The following is a 21,657-nucleotide window of genomic DNA, read 5'->3' as shown; positions in this document are numbered from 1 at the left end:
TAGAAAAAGAAAGAACTAGGGATGGACTTTTTTTCTTTAAGCATAGCCCGAAATGAATTTTGAACTACCTGCCAGTCTCAGAGGAAACAGAACCAGACAGACTAAATATGGAAAGCATTTCTGCTTCACATTATGTGCCAAGGGCTGGGGAACAAAGAAAGAGAGTAACACATTAAACAGGAGAAAGAAATTATAATGTGAACAGGTGGATACGGAAACTACTTATTTTCTAAAAGCCTTCTTAAAATTCACAGAGCTATTTAAAACACACACCCCAAGCCTCCTTACTGGTTAGTTTCTTCACAACCGTATCTCTTGTTTAGGCTGTGGGAATGCCTAGAACTCAGGTGAGAGACAGAACCAAAGAAGAATCGTGGCCAATAGAGTTCCTCCTTTTTTTAACTTAATGTTTGGGCGGTGAGTGTGTATGTGGGGGGGTGCTCTAAAAACAAAATGTTTATTTAAAAAATAGTCAATACTCATACACAAAAATTTTAAAGGCAGTAAAATCATATAATGATCAAGTAATTCTCCCAATCCCGGACTTTTGGCCACCTGTTCCTTTTCCTTAGAGACAACCACTGACGCTCATTTACATATATATCCTCCTAGTGATAATCTATGCACTATACGCATTTTTACGTATGTCATCATGTGTGTAAAAAATATGGTAGAATACTATATATGCCATCCTGCCTGGTTTTTTTTTTTTTTTAACTTTATTATCATAGAGGTTTTTCCATGCTGATAGATATAAAGCTGCCTCATTTTCTAGAAGCTATGCAGTATTTCATTATCTAATGTATTATAATATCTACTTTGATTGTTTCCAGTCTTATTTTATTATCAACAGTACTGTAAAGACTAGCAATATTTTTATTTTATTAAATTTATTGGGGGTGATATTGCTTAATAAACTATATAGGTTTCAAGTGTACAATTCTATAATATATCACCTGTATATTTCATTTTGTGTTCACCACTTAAAGTCAAGTCTCTTTTCATCACCAGACATCATTAAGAGCTTAAATAAGCACATTTTCAAAATGTAGAAACTTAAATAATAACTGAAGTAACAAAAACCAGTTGATTCTGCTCTTTCACACTCACATGTTCAACTCATATTATAGTATACACAACTGAATGCCTCATTAATGATATGATGCTGGATGAAGACTGCCGGGCTTTACTGGAAATGCTTGTTTGTGCTAACTCTGTAGACCATACAGGCTCTCAGAGACACCAGTAAGCCGTGGTCAGATAAGGGTAACTTTCAGGTGAGAAAAGACCGGCCAGAACCTTCAAATCAGTCTTGGGATCACCCTTCTCATTCTGAAACATGGCCTACAATCACCAGGCTACCCCAACCACCTCACCCCAGCCTCCTCTCACCAGAAACCCCAGCAGTGAGTGTGGCCCAGGTCTAAGATCAGAAGCCTCTCTTCACATGATTTCTGTCTGGGACTGAGTTGCTGGTTCAGTTGGCCCATTTCTTTGCCACATTGGAAACTCAGAAACATCACTGTTCAGATTTCAGATTGTTTTGTTTTGTTTTGTTTTTCTGAATTGTGGCTAAAAGTTGTTTCACTGTTTTTTAAAAAACAGAGCACTCTGAAGAAAAGTAGGCAAGGGAATCGCACCTGTCAACTCCCTGGACCAAAGAAACACACATGTGATCAGTCGAGGCCAAGCGCGTTTCCCTTCTGCACAAAAGCAGTAGTTTCCTCTTCTAGAAAGAAGTTCATATGTGGTCCATTGGCAATGACATATGGAGAGAAAATAATGGCTGATGAAATGGCATTAAAATTATTTTATGACTTCTGTCTCTCCTCAGTTCAGAAGGGAGAAATCAAGAAAAGGATCAATATTAATTTTTGGACCAACTATCTAATATAAACCAGAAATATTGCTTTCTCAGTCTACTGTGCTCCCATCCCTGAAACAATGAGAGAGAAGAGACTATCCCCAAATCTTCATCTCCAGAATCAAACTTCAACCAGAATGTTCTTGAGAACTCTTCTAGTTCCTTACTAAATTAATTTTAAGGAGGCTCTAAGCTTAGGCAATGCCAGGTCATACCAGAAAGTTGCGTTTTGGGATCTTTATTGAAACTTAACAGACTAATGCTGGTAAATCTCTCCATCACAAAAAGGTAGAAAGCTCAAGAGACTTTAATAATTAGCTCATATGGAAGAGGGTTTATCAAAGAAGGCAGCCCAGCCAGGGGCTAAATATTACTCTATTGAATGATAGTAAGACTTGTATCCTCTCCTTGTCCTTATGGCATCAAGTAAACATCTGATTTGCCTCAATGTTTACATATGGTGGTTTCTATGGTTTTGGGTGTTTGCATTTTGAACCAACCTTAAGGCATAAGTGTATAGAAATTTAGAAAGGATAAAGAAAACAGCTTTTACATGTCCTTCAGGTTGCCAAACAGTTCCAAAGGGAAAAACAAACCAGATATACACATGAGCTTTAAATATAGCACCCCAAACAGCAAGAAAGGCCCCTCTGTGCTACCCACATATGTAGAATCATGGTTTACCCCCAAATTATGACAGATTCATAAAGAATTGCATGATCCTACATTTTTACATTATAATAAATTAAAAGAAGATTAAGTATAGGCAGGGGCTAGATTTGGGGATAATAAAAGTAGGGGAAACCCACATCCTTTGATATATTTTTCTTAACTACAATCGTTGCTAAGGAAACCACTTCCTATCCATACACTGCACAAATTTCCCCTGTTTGTTTTTCTCATGAAGTGCACAATACCACACTTAAAAACATGAGGACAACAGCCCAGTCACACATATTCAAGGACACTCAAAGCTCGAAAATAATTAGGAAGAGATTAATGAGGTTGTCCCAAGAGTTAGGGAACAAGGTGCACTTAGCAGAGAGAAAACCTGTTCGCTATTGTTAGTATTTACTGTCCAATACAAGCTAGAATGAAGGCCCTTGAGCATCAGAGAAGAAGCTTCTATTTCTATGACTCTTCCTCTCTCAGGCAAAAATGTACAAACTCAAACTTCACAGAATCATACAGAGTGTGAGAGCTGGAATAGTACTAACCTAATTTAAGTTCCTCATTTTTACAGTCAGAAAGCAGAGAGACTTGTCAAAGTAATATGGTCACTTCACGGTGAAGCTCATGAAACAAATTATTTTCTGACCTCCAACACAGGAACAGGAATTCAGGGAGTGTTGTCTGATGACTGGAATTAAAAAATTTATAGAATCTTAGAGTGAGACTATTCCTTGAGTCTTTTAATTCAACTTGCCTTGCATTGCAGCAATCCCCAGAGTGTTTCATTTTTATTCACACTATGGGCTTGGGTAATCATGACTCTTTGCTAAATCCATTAATAAATATCTATGCAGAGCTCACTGTGTCTGGGGAAACAATGGAGTTTTAGGGTAGCTCAGATGTCAGTGGAATAGATGTAAACACTTTACTAGTTCAACTCTCAAGAGTTTTCCAAGGTTGGTGGAATCAAGCTCCCAAAGCTTTTCTCATGGCTCTAGAAACTATTTAGCTCACATTTTTTTCTCTTTCTCTTCTCTTTCCAGTTCCCTCTCATTGTGCTTTTGTTGGCTATATTAATACCCAAAGAGCTGTTCTCCAAAGGAAAGAAAAATAAGAGAAGGGACTGGGAGCAACCAAGAGACAACCAAGAGAAGAATCTGGCCTTTGATGTAATAACATGATTGACAGCAATGATAATGAAGAATTTTATTCCAATTTAGCTTTCAATTACTGAAAATCAAAGTTATTCTAAACAAAAGGTCAGACTGTAGTTCTCTAGTGCTTTTTTTTTCACCCTAATAAGAAGTTTCTTAGATTGCCTGAAGTTAATTAGTAGTTTTCAAATGTTAAATATATATTTCTTTTGTTTACTGGAATTACTGCATTTCCTTTTTCACAAATGCCTTGATTGAAAATATTTCAGCATGATATTTACCAATCTGTCAAGTGTCCGTCAGCCCCAGGAATGCAGACTTATTGGTATGTTGTATGAAATCCATTAAGTCTATCCTTTTTCACAGTCTTAATCACCCACTCTACCAACACACACACACACACACACACACACACACACACACTCCACAAAATAGTGTTCTGCCTCAATCTTCAGGAATGTTTTTAATCCAAGAATTCTGCTCTATGGTACATAGGAAAAACTCATGCACTTAAAAATAAATAAATGTAACTGGGATGGCTTCATACCATAGTGGTTAGCATGTCTGCTTTACACACACAAGGTCCTGGGTTTATGCCCCGGGTGTGCCAGGCCCCCTGAGCGCACCAGGGTGCTAGGCAGAAGCGTGTGGGAGGAGATGCCCCACATTCAGAGACCCAGTTCGTAAGGGGAAACGGCAACATCCATAGGTCAGGGGTGGAAGTGTGTGGGAGGGGAATTAAAGAGGAGGAAAATAAATAAATAAATAAATAGTAAATAAATAAATAAAATGTGTGTATGTAGCTAAAATTTTCCTAGATTAGATTTTTTTCTCTTTATTGTTCTCAGTCTGAATTTGCTTAAAATTGCATTCTTTAATCAGGACACTTGACCCTTGGCTAATACAAGGCATACATACTGGCTAACAAAATACAAACAAGAGAAGTCTTAGCAAAACGAGCTGACTTTCAGTTCTTGTAGTTTTCTACTTTGGTGCTTTTGAGACAATGTGCCACCCATGATATTATTAACTAACTGATTCAACTTTATTTCTTGTACAATTTCTAATCCTATGACGAAGAATTTAATGTTGGTTCTTAGAAACCAACCGAGAAACTAGGTATCTCTTTTTCAAACGTAATCAGAATGACTATTGTTTCACATTATAAAATCATTGAAAGATGTGTGATATAAAATATTAAGAAATTTATAAGGCTTTCCCTCAAAAGCAGTTTTCCAAAGAACAGTGTATTTTGTTTGTGTAAATATATGTATTTTCTCATAATAATAGCTAACATTTTATTGAACACTTACTATTTGCCAGACATTAAGTGTTTTATATACGAATGTATTTTATTCTCTTGTCCATATATTAAAGAGAAAACCAAGACATTATTTCCTGTGTAAACTTTAGTTCTTCTGCTATAAATCAGGAATTATCTCACTTAAGCTTTCATCATTTTGTAAGAAAGATTAGATCTACAGCTTCTGGTCTCTGCTATTGTACTTCATTTCTGAGTATAAAAAACCAAAATTCACTTATTTTCTCTCAAAGAAGTTATCATATATTTAGCTTATTAATTTGGATTGAAAATACAAAATCAGAGTTTTCATATATAAAAACCAAATGCCAATTAATATATGTAATAAGAAAAGAACAACTTGTAAGTTAAAGACGTATTTCTTAGTCCTATATGACTTCAGACAAATTGTTACTATAAATAAAATCTCTGCCTTGAACAGAACAGAAGGAAGATTTTTGAACATAGATCATGAGTAAAATACATAACTTTTGGAATTATTGGACTATAAGCAAAACAGTGGCCTTCCCTTAAAGAATTAGCCTTCAGAATAGTAGGATAAAAAAACAAAATGCATGCATTTTATCTACTCTCATTTCTCACTGTGAACTTTTGTATGTGACCTTTAGCAATGGTTCAAGTGCATCTGTGTTTATATCTGTGTGTACAGAAATATGGAGAAACAGATGGACAGTAAGAATATCAAGCCCTTGGAGAGATATCTGGCCATTTGTAACTGGAAGTCAGATCATTTTTTTTTTTTAATTCAGAGAAATATTCAGGATAATCCTAAATCCATAATATTATTAGTTTGAACTTGTGATATGCCCTTCAAAAATACCATGTTACTAGAGGGGTTAGTGCTGCTGACTTAATTTATCAAAGTAAAGTTGCTTAAGTATCTTAGTCAGGTTCTCAAGTTATGAACATGCAAGAATATATCCTATTTGTCCTTGTATCTCCTGTAACTCATAGAATAACACCATGATTTAATGGGAGAATCACAAAACTGGAAAATGGAGTTCTAGTTGTTGGTTCTCCAACTGACTGGCTGCTCTCTGAGTTCCTACTCTATGAGCTCCTGAAAGCTGAGGACTTTATCTTAATATATAGTGAGGACCCAGTAACTATTTGTAAGTAAATAAGGGAACAATCTATGATTCTAGTTGATAATCACAAATACTTCTCTACATTGGAATCAGAGGTGATTTAACATTTATATTCCAATACTCATAAATGATAGTATGAAATTTCAGTATGGAATTTGTAATAGGCATTTAGAATGTATTCCGGAATTTTGGAAAGAACTCAACTAGCCGCTTGCAGATAAATGGCCCTATTTATAAATAGGAATGAAAACTAATATTTTCTCATTAAACTCATCCTCTCCCCTACCAGGAAGCCTGAAGGAGATTTATGACCTCCATTTTCTAAAAGTTAAGAAACCAAAAGTCAGAGAAGTTAAGCAATTTGCTCAAGTTCACACTGCTAGCAAGTGAGTAAGCCAGAATTTAACCCCACACTGACAGATTTTGTGGAGACAAATTTATTTCTGTTACTTCTTGCCACCTCACTATTTTCATATTAATACATATACTACAGTAACACAGCTCCTTGGGGGCAGGGAATGAATTCTGTCCATCATTGTATTACTAGTGCTAATATAATCATGAACAAAAACATACTAAAGGATGGAATTCGTGTTCAACAACACAGTTTCCCAATCCTCATTAGAAATGCACCCCAGACAATGTTTGCTCCTCGGGGCAGTTGGACAGGGCTCCATCCATGAACAGCTTCATCTGTTAGCCCGGTTTGTCTATACATATTATCATTCTCTCTGTGTGCCACGCTGTGGGAAAGGTTGGGAAGCATTACATAACTTGTCAATGTGAGCAAGGGCAAATTATGTGCTCCTCGCAGTAAGAGTGCTTTTTAAGCTGGGAAGAAAGCAAATCTCAAAGTTTGAAAGTCACAGCCTGGCCACAGTCGAAATGGAATCCAAGAAAACCGATGAACACCATGACAATGAGCTGCCTGAATCAGAAAGACAGAGAGAGTTCCTTGGCAAGAGAGAGAGAAGAAACTCCATTCCAATACAAAAAAAAAGGAAGAAATAACATATCGAATCATTTGTCAGAGCTATGGATGAGAAAGAGCTAGGGATGGGAGGTGGAGGTGGGTAATGTGAGCTCCCTAGGACTAGGACTCAAATCATTTTTGCTGAGTAATATAGATGTATCTTAGAAGTAAATCCCCTTATATCTTTTTTATAATGATAGTAGTTGCCATTTATTGTGTATGTATTACATGCCAGGCATTTTACATACATACATAATCTCATTTTTTTAATATAACACATTTATCCAAAGTATATATTATTATCCCCACTTACACATCAGGAATCTGAATCTCAGAGAGGGTATATAACTTGCTCAATGTTATATACATGGTAAGGAAGGCATAGCCAAGACTCAACCCCAGGCCATCTGACTCTAAAGTATACATTCTTCCCACCATGCCTTGATGTTTGATCTCACCTTAGCTCTATCTAAGAAGCAGATATCCCTTTTTATCTTTCTTAGCACACACATCTTCCAATGAGAAAAAGTGGGGCAAAGACTTACCTAACTCCCAAACCCTATTAATGGTAGCGACATGCTTTGAAAATGCCATTGTAATCTCTTGGATGTCAGGGGCTTCACTGGGGCTCTGAGGCCCTGGGATGAGGTTCTCTACAGCTTCTACGTCCTAAACAGCTACGAGTAAGGATTTCAAGAAGATCAGGGAGGCTCTCTCTTGGGAGGAGCCTTCAGAACCCTGGTCTAATGGGGTTGTAGGAAGACCCTTCACAACAGAATTGTCTTTTATAAAAGTTCCTGGTTAGCAAAGGGAGAGAAATAGGCCTTAAGCTACCGGAAATATTTCAACAACTTTTATAAAACATGCTGAGCAGAAAAATGAGATAAGAGAAATCTGTTTGTTTGGAAGAAACATGAATGGTCTCAGAAGGATTTCAAAGACAGAAATTGAGTCTCTGATGGAAGACTGGGGAAAAAGAAACTAAAATTTTTCAAATAAATATTGATGAACAATTGAAAGCACCTACCACTGCCTAGACTACTAGGCCACCAACTCTTACAGAGTTATAACCAAACTGCAAACCTCAGAAAGCCACCCAGAGAAAATGTTACTTAATACAGCAGAACTAGACAACAGCTTTTTTTATTTTTCCTTTTTGTAGCACTAAGGCAAACGGCATCAGAAGTCATGTGGAGAGTCAGATCGAGCCGTATACAGCTTATTATGCGTATTGGAGAAAGGGATTCTAGAAGGCAGAGGATGGAAAAACTTAAAGACTGATAGTTATGGATATTTAGCTCTCTTGTCAATTTTAGTCTTGCTTCCATGTTTGTGTTGAAGCAACCTTTTCCAACCTCTTTTCTCATCTTCTTTGCTCTTCCCTTACTTTACTACCTTCCCAAACCCAAATGAATCAGTATCTTTCACTAAATAACAAAGCACTCTAAATCTTAATGGCTTAACGACAGCCATTTATTTCGCTCTCAGTTCTGTGAATTAGTCAGCAATTTTAGCTGGGCTCAGTTGGGTTGTCTTTCTGTTCTTGCCTCAGCTCATTCATGCTGCTTCTTAGCTAGGTGACTTTGTTTGTGGGGTTAGGCAGCCATCTAACAGAGACTGTGGGAATAATTGAACCATCATCTTCCCATAGGCCAGCCTAGACTTGTTCTTAGGGAGCTCAACATGGTTCTGAGAGAACAGAAGTGTACAAGAGGCTTAAGCTCAAAGCTGCCCAGATTTCATGTCCCTCCCATTTTATTGGCTAAACAAGTCACGAGTTCAGCCACATTCAAGGGACAGAGAAATGGGCACCATCTCTTCCTGGAAGGATCCATAAAAAATTGCGAAGGGTCATGGATTTGGAAAGGGAAATAATTATGACCCTTTCCACAAAACATCTAACACATCTGGAGTTTAAGGGAAAGGGCCACCATTCCTGTTTCTTTCCTTGTACCTTACCCTGCTTTCTGTTCCTCCTTTCTGCTGAACTACTCCCCAGATCTCTAAAAGTTTTTACTTCTTAGCTCTTCCAAACTCTTCTGGAGTGATCTGGTCAACAAGGTTTTAAAGAGCTACCTCTCTCTGCTTAGCCTTTTTTAAAATGTCAAATATCTTACTGAGATAAGACAAGTAACATTAGGGAAATAACAGACTTCTTGAGCCTAAGGAATCCAGTTTGTATTTTTTTCTAAATTAACAATAAAGTTTTCATATACTCCAAAACCCAAACCTCTCTCATATTCTTGGCATACTATTTTCTCTCAATAGCTTCAAGCTTACTTTTATATCCTTTGTAATCCTACTGGAAATCATTAAACAGTGAGTCATGGAAGCTCTCTGATGGCCTCCAATAATTATTTTACCATCCACTTGAGAAATTTTTCAAGTTCTATTTAACAAGTTTACTGAGATTTTTTCTTGGGAGGGTCCCAATTTTTTTGCTTTTTTCCAGGAGGAGCCTCAGGGCCAGTGAGTCTCTGGCACTCAAAGCTCTCCAGGGCTCAGCTGCTAGAGTCTGATAAATCAAGGTGACTGCTGAAAATAGCACTCATTGCTGCTGCTGCCCTTTCTTATGTCCTGAATTTGTTCTGAGATATTGCTAGCCTCTCCTTTTTCATATCTCCTGCTTGCAGAGCTTCAAGAAAGAAGATCATCCTTAGCTCAAAGCTGAGGCTTGTGCTAGGGAATTGAGCTGCTTAAATCTAGGTCGCTGTGTATATCTAAGTGCTAAGAGACACTGGAAATGCACCAGCAGCAAGTTGTAATTCAACTATTAGTAGAAATTATTTGAAAAGTCTCATCCTATTCCTTTGCAAGTTCTCAGTGTACTTTTATCTCTTTTACCAAGTGTTATCATCTTCCTTTAGGTCCCAAGAAAAAAGGTGTCCTTACTCATTTTCATGAGGAGATCTACCCCATTGAGTCTTTATCTCATCCTATCTACTATGCAAACATCATATCATTAATATTCTCTCTCTTCATTTCAATCTCTCCTCCTTTGGATTTATGCACTCAGCGTGCAGACATGATCAAAAGATCCTATTTCTAAAATAGACTTTCTTGCAATTTACCTGTTGACCTTTTCTAGATGCTTATCTACCCTTCACACCTCCACTTCTTCACCTCCTATCCATAAACTAACCCTCCGTAATTTGTCTTCAGTCCCCATCACTCCACTGAGTCAACAATGAACAAACCGAAAAACTTTTTCTCAGCCCCTTTTCTACTTGTCCTCTCAGCAGCATTTTTCACTTTTGATAACTTCCTCCTTCTTTAATCTCTTTCTTTGATATCTGAGACAGTATCTTCTCCAAATTTTTCTTTTATTTCTCAAACTTCTCTTTCCCAGTTCCTTCCACAGATTCCTACTTCGTTTTTAAATGTTGGCTATCTTTTCTCATCTAAACTCTCCCTGAGCAAGATTCTCTTTCCCTACCCATCTTTCTGGACATTTAATATTAGATGTCTCACAAGGTTTTAAACTTAGTATTTTCCTAACCAAACACGTTTTCTTTCTTCTTAAAGATTTCTTACCCAACTATCTCCTCTCTCTGCATTCTTAATTTTCATTATAAATATTATTGATTATCTCCTCAATATTTATCCTGTCCTTTTTATAGTGACAGAAGTTTTATTGGGCACATGGTTATTCAGCTAAAGACTACATTTCCTAGCCTCTTTTGTGGCTGGTAGAAGTCATGTCACCAGGACATGGCAAATGGAATGTGAGCATAAGTAGTGCAACCTTCTGGTCTTGCCCTTATTGGCCAGTGTGGATTCTGCTGTCTCCAGCTAAACACACTAAGCAATATAGTAATTGGTAGCAAAAATAAAATTTGTGAGTTTAGAACTTTCAGTCATCCAGCACATCCCAAATATCTTTATTCTAATTCTACGGGTCCTACTCTTCTCCATTAATGCTCTAATCTTTACTTGAGAGAGATAGCAAGACAGCAATTCAAACTATATTATAAGTCAGCAACAAGATTAGACTCTGGATATGATTTTTTAGCTACATAAATCCTTTTCTATGAAATAAAAAAAAAACTCTCATGACAACCTTAGAAATTTCTTGATCTTCTCATCATTCATTGAGCTGAGAGTTTAAAACTTGGGATTGTTATTTTCCTTCTTTAACATCTCCAGGGTGCTTTGCAGCAGTAAGTAAAGCTCACAGGTCTTATACTGTTCATGTGCCCTCTATAATGAGGTCTTGCAATAGCCATTCTCTTCCAACAACTTGCATAGATAACCATTTAATGAACTCCTTCATCACAGGTTACAAAAACTACCAATCTCTCATCTTTGATAATAACTAGATTCCTATTGCCTTCAAATCTAACTCAGTAATATACCCAAACTTTGATTCCTATTTCCTTGAGGGTCTGATTAAAATGGATGTGTTTGATATGTAGGAATTGTGCACTTGAATGTTTTATGTCAAAGGATTAGACTAAGGCAAAGAGTATTAGTTCTCTATCCCTATATCAAATTCTCCCCTTTCTTCTTAGTAACAGAGCTCTGATTTTATTTGGGATAGTGAGACCATCGGCTAAAAATTCACATTTTCCAGGATCTCTAGTAGCTGGATATAATTACGTGTTTAAATTCTGGCCAATGAGACATAAATGAGAATTGTTTAGGACTTCTGGAAATTCTGCTTTAAGGACACCATCTTAGCAGGGTAAAATTCTTTTTGCCCTTCTGTTTTTCTTCTTTTTTCTGTCTTTCATGTCAGATATAATGCCTTTGCCCTCAGCAACCATCTTGGATTATGAGGTGAGCTTGAGAATAAAAATCATGAACTAGAGGAATGAGAAAGAAAGATTAAGTGTCTATGTTTCTGTTGCCTGTGGAGTCTAGTGCCTACTTCCAGATTTTATTTACATGACAGAGAAATAAAATCCTCACTTATTTAATCTTCTATTATTTAAGGTTTTACTATAACATGAAGCCTAATCTAATTCAAGCTGATAGAGTCAATAGATCTCTCGAGGACACACACACACACAAAAAAAAAAGTTAAGAAGACAGAGCTTTGGTAATAAAAGAATGCAGGACTAATAGCAGTTATTATAACTCAAAAATGTTCCTTATCTAAAAATTGACTTTTAGACTTCCAATCAAGATATCCTAGAAGGTAGATGCTGTGCTCGCCTCCTCTCACAGCCATATCAAAATTACAACAAAACTATGGAACAACCATCATTGAGAGTTTCCTGAGGTCTGACTAAACAGAAGTCCTACAACTAGGAACATACATAAGAAGCCACCCTGAGACTGATAGGAGAGTTGGAGATGCAAAACTTGTCCCACAACTAACTGCATGTGGTGCTTGAGAATTGGGAGGGATATCTTGGCTACAGAGGTCCTCCTGGAGGAGCAAGGTGTCCCAGATCCACATTAGGTTCCTCATTCCTGGGTTCCGATGCCATTAAGAGAAGTCCCCACAACCTCTCGCTGTGAAAAACAGTAGAGATTATGGCTGAGTGAGAGAGAGGGCTGAAGGCATCACAGACATTCCTCTTAAAGGGCCCAAGCATAGACTTATTCAGTGATGGACTCACTTGTTCTGAGCTCCAGCACTAGAGCAGCTGTTTGAGGAGTGCCAAGGACATGTGTGAAAGAACTAAGTTGCCTGCCTTCAGGATGAGAGTTTGAGAGGTGGCTTTCTCCTAGACAGAAGTGCTGGCAGAATCTATTGTGCCTTTGTTGAACCCTCCCCACTTCTGAGATATGGAGGGAGGTGTCTACCATATCTGAGTCTCTAACAACCAGGCCAACGTAGTTTACCCTACCCAGGTAATTCCCTGAGATCTTGCCCCTCTTAACTTGTGGGCCCACTCAAGCCACCTCTAGTGGTTTTTTCCATATAGAGGGCCTGTCTTGGTTCATGCTTTAGACTTTCCTAAAATCTCTCAAATCTTCACAAACCCCAAACAAGTAGCATCTGGCCTCAGCATACTCTTTACTTTTTGCTGAGCAGCCCCAAGCCCAGCACTAGCAGCTGGCCTCAGGTTTGGGCTTGGCCTCTCAAGGCACCTCTAAGACCAACATGTGTGGCAGTTACCTGCAGATTGCTCAGTGATTCTTTCCAGGTAGCCCAAATAGTGTACAGGCTGCAGCTAAACTTGACCTGCAGCTGGGATCATCCCAGAATGCCTTTGGGCCAGTGCACCTAGTGGCCAGCTTTGATCAGAACTGGAGCACCACTCAGGGCTGCACCTGAAGAGGACATACCCAAAAGGCAGACTAGGCAGATACCAGAGCCCTGCTAAAGTGAATCCTGCTCCATAAGGTCAGCCCCTTACTGGCCAGTCTTCACAAATAGTCAGCCTAAGTCAATACCTCCTATCAATGTGCAAACAGCAACCAAGGCTCAACTATAATAAGAGGGTACACACAACCCATACAAAGGACACACCTTGAGCACCTGGCTCAGGTGACTAGGAAAGACTGTGCCTGTGGGCCCCACAAGACACCTACCACATAAGGCCACTCTACTGAGATGGGAGACTTAAAAGCCCTACCTAATATGTAGAAACGAATACAGGAAGGCAACCAAAATGAGAAGGCAAAGAAACAAGTCCCAAATGAAAGAACATAACAAAGCTCCAGAAAAAGAACTAAACAAAATGTAGGCAAGGAATCTACCAGATGAATAATTCAATACACTGGTTATAAGGATACTCAATGAATTTAGGGGAAAGGTAGAAGAACTCATTGAGAACTTTAACAAAGAGATAGAAAACATAAAAAGAACTAGTCAGAAATAAACAATACAATAACTAAAATGAACAATATAATAACTGAAGAATGTTATAACTGAAACTTGAATTGGCACAGATCATAAATAAAAGGCAAATATGTGATAGTCTAGTCTGAATCCTTATTTTACAAATTAGAAATCTGAGACTGCCTGTAGTAATAGCTCTTCCAAAGCAGCATCAGTTGTTCCATTTGTTCTGCTAAGCTGAGAACAATATGATATGTAGGCTAAAAAATCCCAAATGAATATTTAGGGTCTCCTCACTAGTGGACACCATTGCTTTTGTCAAATTGTAAAAACAAGTGATCACCTGTTCCTTTGACCTACTCTAACTGCTTCCACAGAAGACCCAACAGCCCACAACCTGTGCAAGATGTCATGATTATGACAGTGAAGCAGTTAAGGATAACCAAACATGAAATTTTTCTAAAAGACAATCCATAATGGGGGTGGGGGGTGGTTCACATGTTTGTATGCCACCTGCTCCCTAAAATACTCCAGCTATGAGAATATAGGAAGAAGCCCAAGCCTCCCACAGAAGGTAGTCAATAAAGTAAGACTTCCTTTCCCTTTCCTTCCTTTGGGGTGCAAGGAAATTTTGAACTCCAGGGAGAAGTTAGTCTCCACCTTCAATTACCAGGATGTTTCACAGTCTTAGCCTTGCAATTTAGGAGTCTGTTCTGTTTCATGTTTGTCAAGCCCTAAGAAATGAGTTTGAATATAATTAAATAATGTTGCACAATGTAATTTCCCTCAACCTCACATAGAAGAGTTAGAATCTCTGAATCGAAGAGGCAAATGAGAACAATGTGCTTTTGCTACATACCCAACATTTTATTAGAATCTGCATTCACTTCTACTCCACCCAGAATGGACAGGAGCTGTATTTAAAGACTGGGTGATTGTGTTGGAGGAACAAAGTGCTTTAAGACACAGTGCTTGAATAAAACACTGTACAAACTCAAGTTCAGAGTCATTGCCTCTGTTGGGTCCTGTTTCTCTGCGAAAAACTTGTCAAAGGCATTTATGCCATTTGAGTCATGAACCTACTCCTGTGTACCAATTCATTTCAATGAATGAGTCCTAATCACTCATATTTTGAAGGGTGTAGTCAAGTCTTTAGATCTGACTAATGAATCTTTCCAAATTATGCACACCATTTCCTGTAAGCCATGCTAGACCAACAAGTTAAATTACATGTCATTTAATCTCCCTCCAAAAGCAGGAAACTTGAATTGGTCGATGGCAGCTCTGAAGCAATTACTTAAAGGTTTACCTTGTAATCTTGGTTTTAGTTAACATTCAGGAAAAAGAATAGCTATGCAAGTCATTCAGAACTGCCCAGTAGGTTGGAAACTGGTAGGTGTGAACACAAAGTATATGATTTTCACAACTCTAAATGAAATAATGTACATTTTTGCAATGTTATGACCACTGTGCACAAATAAAATACTAATCTAATGGTTTCTCAGCTACCAAGAATATAGGCAAAACTCTGCCCTCATTCTGAAAATAATCCTCAAAATGTATGCTATATGAAATTTATCCTCATGTAAGTGCAAAGCCATGAATCGGGCATTGTGGGGCACACAAAGTTGGATTCACCATGATCCCTTCCCTTCCTTCTAAGAACCCACATCCTAGTGAAAGAGGGACATTATACAAGGCAAAATGAAGTAAGTGCCTACTAGAGAAACTAGTTATTTCCATGGAAGGTGGGAACTAGGAGACCTTGAATCTGATAAGCAGATCGAGGAAGGTAACAGAGAGAAAGTGGACCAAAAGGATGAGGAGGATTTTGCTTCGAGGAGAATGAGAATGGTGACATTTCAGGAAAATTAATCAACAATAACAATAGCATGGAGGCATGAAATCCTTACAAACGTAGAAATTATATAATTATATCAACTCTCAAATTCCACTTACATGCCCTGCCTACACTATGTTCCAAGCACAGAGTCTTGAGAAAAAAGAAGCATAATACTACCTATCCTGTAATCTAAAGGTACGTAGGACTATCTTTGAGCACCCTTTACCACACTCATAGTCAGAAAAAACTAAACAGTATTTTTTTATGACAAACCCAAACCATAGTAATAGCCCGTAACTGACCTCTGGGCCATTGGTTCTCAGTTTCTGATCCATTCTGCACACTGAGGCCCTATTAACCTTCCTAAAATATGCACTTCTTTGGGTTAGAAGTCAAGGAGCAGAAAAACATGATATTCTTCTAGAACAGCCTAATGTTCATGAAATAAAACCTAAACTCAGCCTGGCTCTGAAATCTCTCTAATCTGGTTTCAATTGTTCATTCTGTCTCAATCTTCTGCTGCTTCCCATCATATGAGCCATGATGGCATCTTATCACTGGAAAAATACATAGAACCCAGGGATTTAAAAAACTAAAAGAAAATTCTGCTAGGATTGATTTATGAAAGACAAGGAAGGGAGCAATATGACTCTGGAGGGTGTGTCAGAGAGAGGGAAAGGGAGAGTAAGAGAGAAGGGTGGGAAGCGGGGGTGGGTGGGTGGGGGCCTTGCTAGGAAAGAGTTTCTGATGAGAAAATAATTTTGTTTTATCTGAGTGAAAATTGCATTTCAAATTTTAACTGTAAAAATAAAATAAAATTTTAATAAGATGTTAAGTCATATATATTTGGTCTAGTGAAACTCCTCCATGATTATTTAAAATGATCACTTACTTACTAGTTCAGCAAATATTGACTGAGCGCCCATACTGTGCTAGGTACTGTTCTAAGTCCTTTGGGATACAGTGGTAAACATGAGAGAAAGGGCCCTAAAGAATTTAGTAAAGACTTAAATGGTAATACTAAAATGAAGTGGTAAAGCCAGATGATCTTTCTATGATGTACACTCACATGCCCACACTCCATACATCAGAGCAATGACTGGGGATTTTGAGGTAACTAGATAAAGCAATAAAAGACAAATAAATACTCCTCGATTTCACTGACAGATAGCCCATCTATCACGTTTTGCTTGCCCTTCAGAAGCCAGCGTTTATTCAAATGAGGATGATTTGACCTCTTTTCTTATTAATGTTCTTATTCTCTTTTATAACAAATTATTTTTTATTTTTCTGAGATATTTTTAATTGCACATTTAAACAAGAGTAACATGTCCAGCCCCAACAAGAATTTCAGCTTTATAGAAACTGAATGTCTTAGTTAAGATCTGTTTGGCTGAAAATAACATAAGTCAACTTGAGCTAGCTGAATTGAACGAGAAATTTTATTCTAAGGTTACAGGGGTAATTCACAAAATCCAAGGACATGAAGGTAGCCAACCTTCAGAAGAGTCTAGAACAAAGACCTGGAAAGCCTTTGGAAATACAGTGTTTCCTCCTTCTTTCTCTCAGTACACCTGTTTCTTCTCTCTCTTCAGACTATCTTTGTCTGGATGCTTCCCCACTGCTTGAGTTTTCACCATCTCAATTCCAGCTATAAAGAGTAACTGGCTATCTCTGAATCCAAACACCAAATTCCCAGGAGTGAGAATTTTATTGGCTCCCCTTCATTTTACCCTGTCCCGACCAACAGCAATGGGATGGTGTCCATAAGGCAAACATGGCTGTTGCTATGAGAGGCATTGTGAGCTAGGAAGATCATCAGAGAGATGTCTGCTGTAAGGAAAATGTGTGCAGGGATTCCACAGCCACGTTGCACTGAGAAATTTCTTTCAAGATTCAGAAAGCTACAAGTTACTCTGCAAGAAATCAGTAGAAAGGGAAGAATAATAGGTTTAACAATTAAATGCAAAATCCCTTTCCATCTAAAGTTTAACTAGAGAAGCAGTTCTCAAACTTTTTTTGTCTTGAGGCCCCTTCACACTCTTAAAAACTATTGATGGCCCCAATGAGCTTTTGTTGATGTGGGTTATAACTACTTATAATAGACACTTAGCGTATTAAATGTTAAAACAAATTTACAACATATTATTTATATTTTAAAATAAAATTAACCCCATTAAATGTTATCATAAATATATATACAAAATAATCACATTTTCTAAAACAAAACTTATTCAGTGAGAAAGCATTGTTTTATCTTTTTATAAATCTCCTTTAATGTCCAGCTTTATAGATTGCTAAAATATTCTCACATCTCCTTCTGCTTTCAGTCTATTGTGATATCATGCATTGTATATCCTCTGGAAAATTCATTGTACATAATTGAGAGAATGTAGAAAGAAACAAATAGTGTCTTAGTCTTATTATGAAAATAGGTTTGACCACACATGCCACTGAAAAGTTCTCAAGGATCTCCAAGTGTCTCCAAACTACACATTGAAAACTGCTATACCACACATTAACCTACATCTGCAGTAAGTAGAGATTTAAATTAAAACAACTTGGTTTATATGAATAACTTCTCTTTGTCTCCATATAAACTGATCTATCCAATTTGGCTTCCTACATTAATTATATTATTTTGATTAGTTTGATAATTCCATGAATCAATTGAATTTGATAATGTTCATTGATAAATAAATATTAAGATAGAGAAATTACTAAATAGAGCTTTGGTGAAGGGCAGACCTAAAATTAAAGCAGAGTCCTTTACATATTAGCTGTCAGATATCAGGCAAATCCTATAAGCTTCAGTGGCTCCATTTCTAAATAGTCATAATAATGATACTCACTCACGGGTGTGAGAATTTAATGAGATAGGAGAGTAAAGTGCTTAGCATAATGCATGATAGATCATGAGTGTTCAAATTGTTAGCTGTTTTTATTACTTTTTTTTACTTGTCATATCTGTGCTCACAACCATTATTGATGGATCTCTCTTTATACTTGGAGAATTAACCCTAAAAGTGATGACTTATGCCTTGCATCTAGATGTCTCTACTCCATGGGAAAAAAATATAACTTAGTAACTACCTCACTAAGATGGTTATTGTGCACACAGTGATTCTCAGAGATTTGAGGTCACTTCCATCCACATGGCTGACTTACAAAGTGATTGCTCTCACTGAGACATTCTGGAATATGCCTTCAAGTGAGCTGGCAAAACTAAAATATAGTCGGACCTAGTTATAATAATACTAGCTCTGTTCCCAAACTTCTATTTTATATCTTGATCCAAATAAATTTTTTGGAGCTTTAACAGAAGTTTCTCTGTTGGTAAATACATAAATAAATAAATAAATTTTTTAAAGACATTTTTTAAAGGGCTCTCTGATTGGTTACATCCACATCCAATTCCATCCATTATGTCTAAATTTTATCTTCCTCTGTTTCAAAGTGACAGAAAAGGAGAAAATGAAGATAAAGGAGGTTAAAAATTTCTCATGGGACCCATATAAAATAAGTAAGTAAAAAGTGGGAGCCTGATCACTGCTATCTGGCTCATCCTAAGTTTACTTTCATTTTATAAGTTTTGTTGGAGACACAAAATATACAAGTCATTTAATTTTCTTTATGTAATGCTAGTATATTTTTATAAAATGAAATAGAAAAGTATTTCCTTGGAACACATGCTGTGTGGCCAAAGACAATGCCTTTTACAAGTAACTGAGCTGAGAAAGGAAGAAGATAAGACATTACCTTATGTGGCCGCTAATCAGGCCTATTCAGGTCCTCGCCACTATATCCTGCTGAAACATGACCCAGGGTCTGGGACCTAATATGCCATGATAAAGAGCTTGGAAATAACTCCATTATCTGGCAAGTTATGATTACTTGATTTGAAGAATATCTTTTTCTTCTGTTTTTTTTTTATTCTAAAATTCTTTCCCATAAGCTTCATAAGGAACCATCTATATTCCTCATCGCTCTATAATCTCCAAAAGCAAACAACTAAAATTCAGTACGCTTGGCTTCATTTTAATGAAGGAATACAACAAAACATCAATCCAGAACTACATAAACCAGAACATTTTGGGAAAAAAAATTTAGTTGGCAACATAACAAAACACACACTGATAACTAATGCAAACTTTCATGTTTGAATTAAATAATAAAATGTTTGTTTATATAAGTTTTTTGTTTTTCATAAAGCTAAAAGATTCACTTTTTTGTCAATTGCTTTCATAATTTGGAGAATGCAATGTCCAGCTTCTCTCATCAGTAGTTTGTCAGGATATAGTAAGAGTAGAACCTGCATCAAACTTATTAATAACCATATAAAATAATATCTATCCTCTTCCTTTCTTACTTATGTAAATGTATTGCCTTTTGTAAAAGCATTTGTTGTTATTGGCCTCCCAAATGCGCTTCAAGAAAATACTTCACTGTTTTATTGTATGAGAAAATACTGATATTGGGTAAAGAAACTTAAATAACACGTATTGAGTCCTCAAAATATTATTTTATTATATTTTACTTACTAATAAATTTTATTTGTCATATCTAGTAATATTTATTTTATTATTTGTTAAGATATTAATCATTTAGAGTTTTTTGGAATTAACATTTGCGCTTTGACAAAATGCAGTATAAGTAAACAAATGTCTCATATTAATGGAGAATGTCTTAGAGAAGAGACTACTTAGAAAGTGTATTTCCTGAGAGCAAGGGATCTAGAGTCGCCCACAAAACTTATCTCCCAGGCAAGTTTCACCATAGTTAAAATACCAGGGCTCTGCTCATTTTATATCTTAGAAAATACAGGAAAGGTTTGGGAGCCTTAGCACCTCAGGATTTATGGCTGAGCAGAGAGCCTTGAAGTATTTCAGCATTTTCTATCCCTGTGTCTCAACTATAGTACAGCTGTAGTGTTCCATGAGGACCTAAATACTCATCAATCAAATGGAATGATAGCTTGACCAAAGGAAATATTGGTTTTTACAAGATGATGTTATATAATGTGCAGAAAGTCAGAATGGTTTTAAAAAAATAAAATAAAACAAATTAAAAAATAAATATTTATTTCTGGTCTGCACCAAAAATAAAGAAAAGGAGAATTCTTCCAAGATTATACCCTAAAGTAATAAAAATTCTCTATTTTTAGACCCAGCTCTACGTTTTTACCATAATTTTTCCACAAAATTTTAAATCTATTTCAGCACCCACACTTTGCACAAATTAATATAAAATGGATCCTGGAGGATGAAGTTCAGAAGTTGGAAAAATAAAAAGTTTCTGTTTTTCTATGGAAAAGATTTTTGAAATTTTTTGGCTATTCTGAAGGTTTTTGTTTGTGAAAACTATACAGTGTTTCAAATAAACATTATCTTCAAATCTTTCTAATTATAGAACATTCATTAATAATGATTTTTAAATTAATGTATTTTTATTATTACTATTAACTATCTTTTAACACTGGAAGCACTTCTGGTGCTAAAGAAAACACATTACTCATCAGTGGATTTACCATATTATTTTAATAAAACAAATAAGAAATCAAGCTATAAGATTATTAGGCAAGAATAGATTAAAAGATTCTATTGTTAGTAATGGCAGAGTAGCTCACATTAAACCAACATTCCCAAAGTAACAATTATGAACTCTGGACAGAACGGAAGAAACAATACCTGAGATCATTTGAGTGGCCAAAAGCAGGCAAAAACTGGAGGTGATCGACATTTACAGGAAAAGTACAACACTGGATAATTGCCCATTTTTTTTATGTCCTTTTCCCTGAGGGAAATTCACAATGAATGCCACAAGAAGGTGGCTTAAACCTGAATGGAACCCTTCCTGGCTAATAAATCAGAAGACAAAATGCCCCCTCCCATTTGATGACACTCTTCTTCTCACCTCTCACTACAGTTTAGTTTTACCTGTCTTGACAACGTTTTTTTTTTTTTTTTTTTTTGTCCATGTTTTTTTTGCCTACCTCTCATTACTCTG

This window comes from Rousettus aegyptiacus, unplaced genomic scaffold (genome assembly GCF_014176215.1).
Source record: "Rousettus aegyptiacus isolate mRouAeg1 unplaced genomic scaffold, mRouAeg1.p scaffold_m13_p_1, whole genome shotgun sequence".
NCBI lineage: Eukaryota > Metazoa > Chordata > Mammalia > Chiroptera > Pteropodidae > Rousettus > Rousettus aegyptiacus.
Note: the sequence above shows the minus strand (reverse complement) of the source record.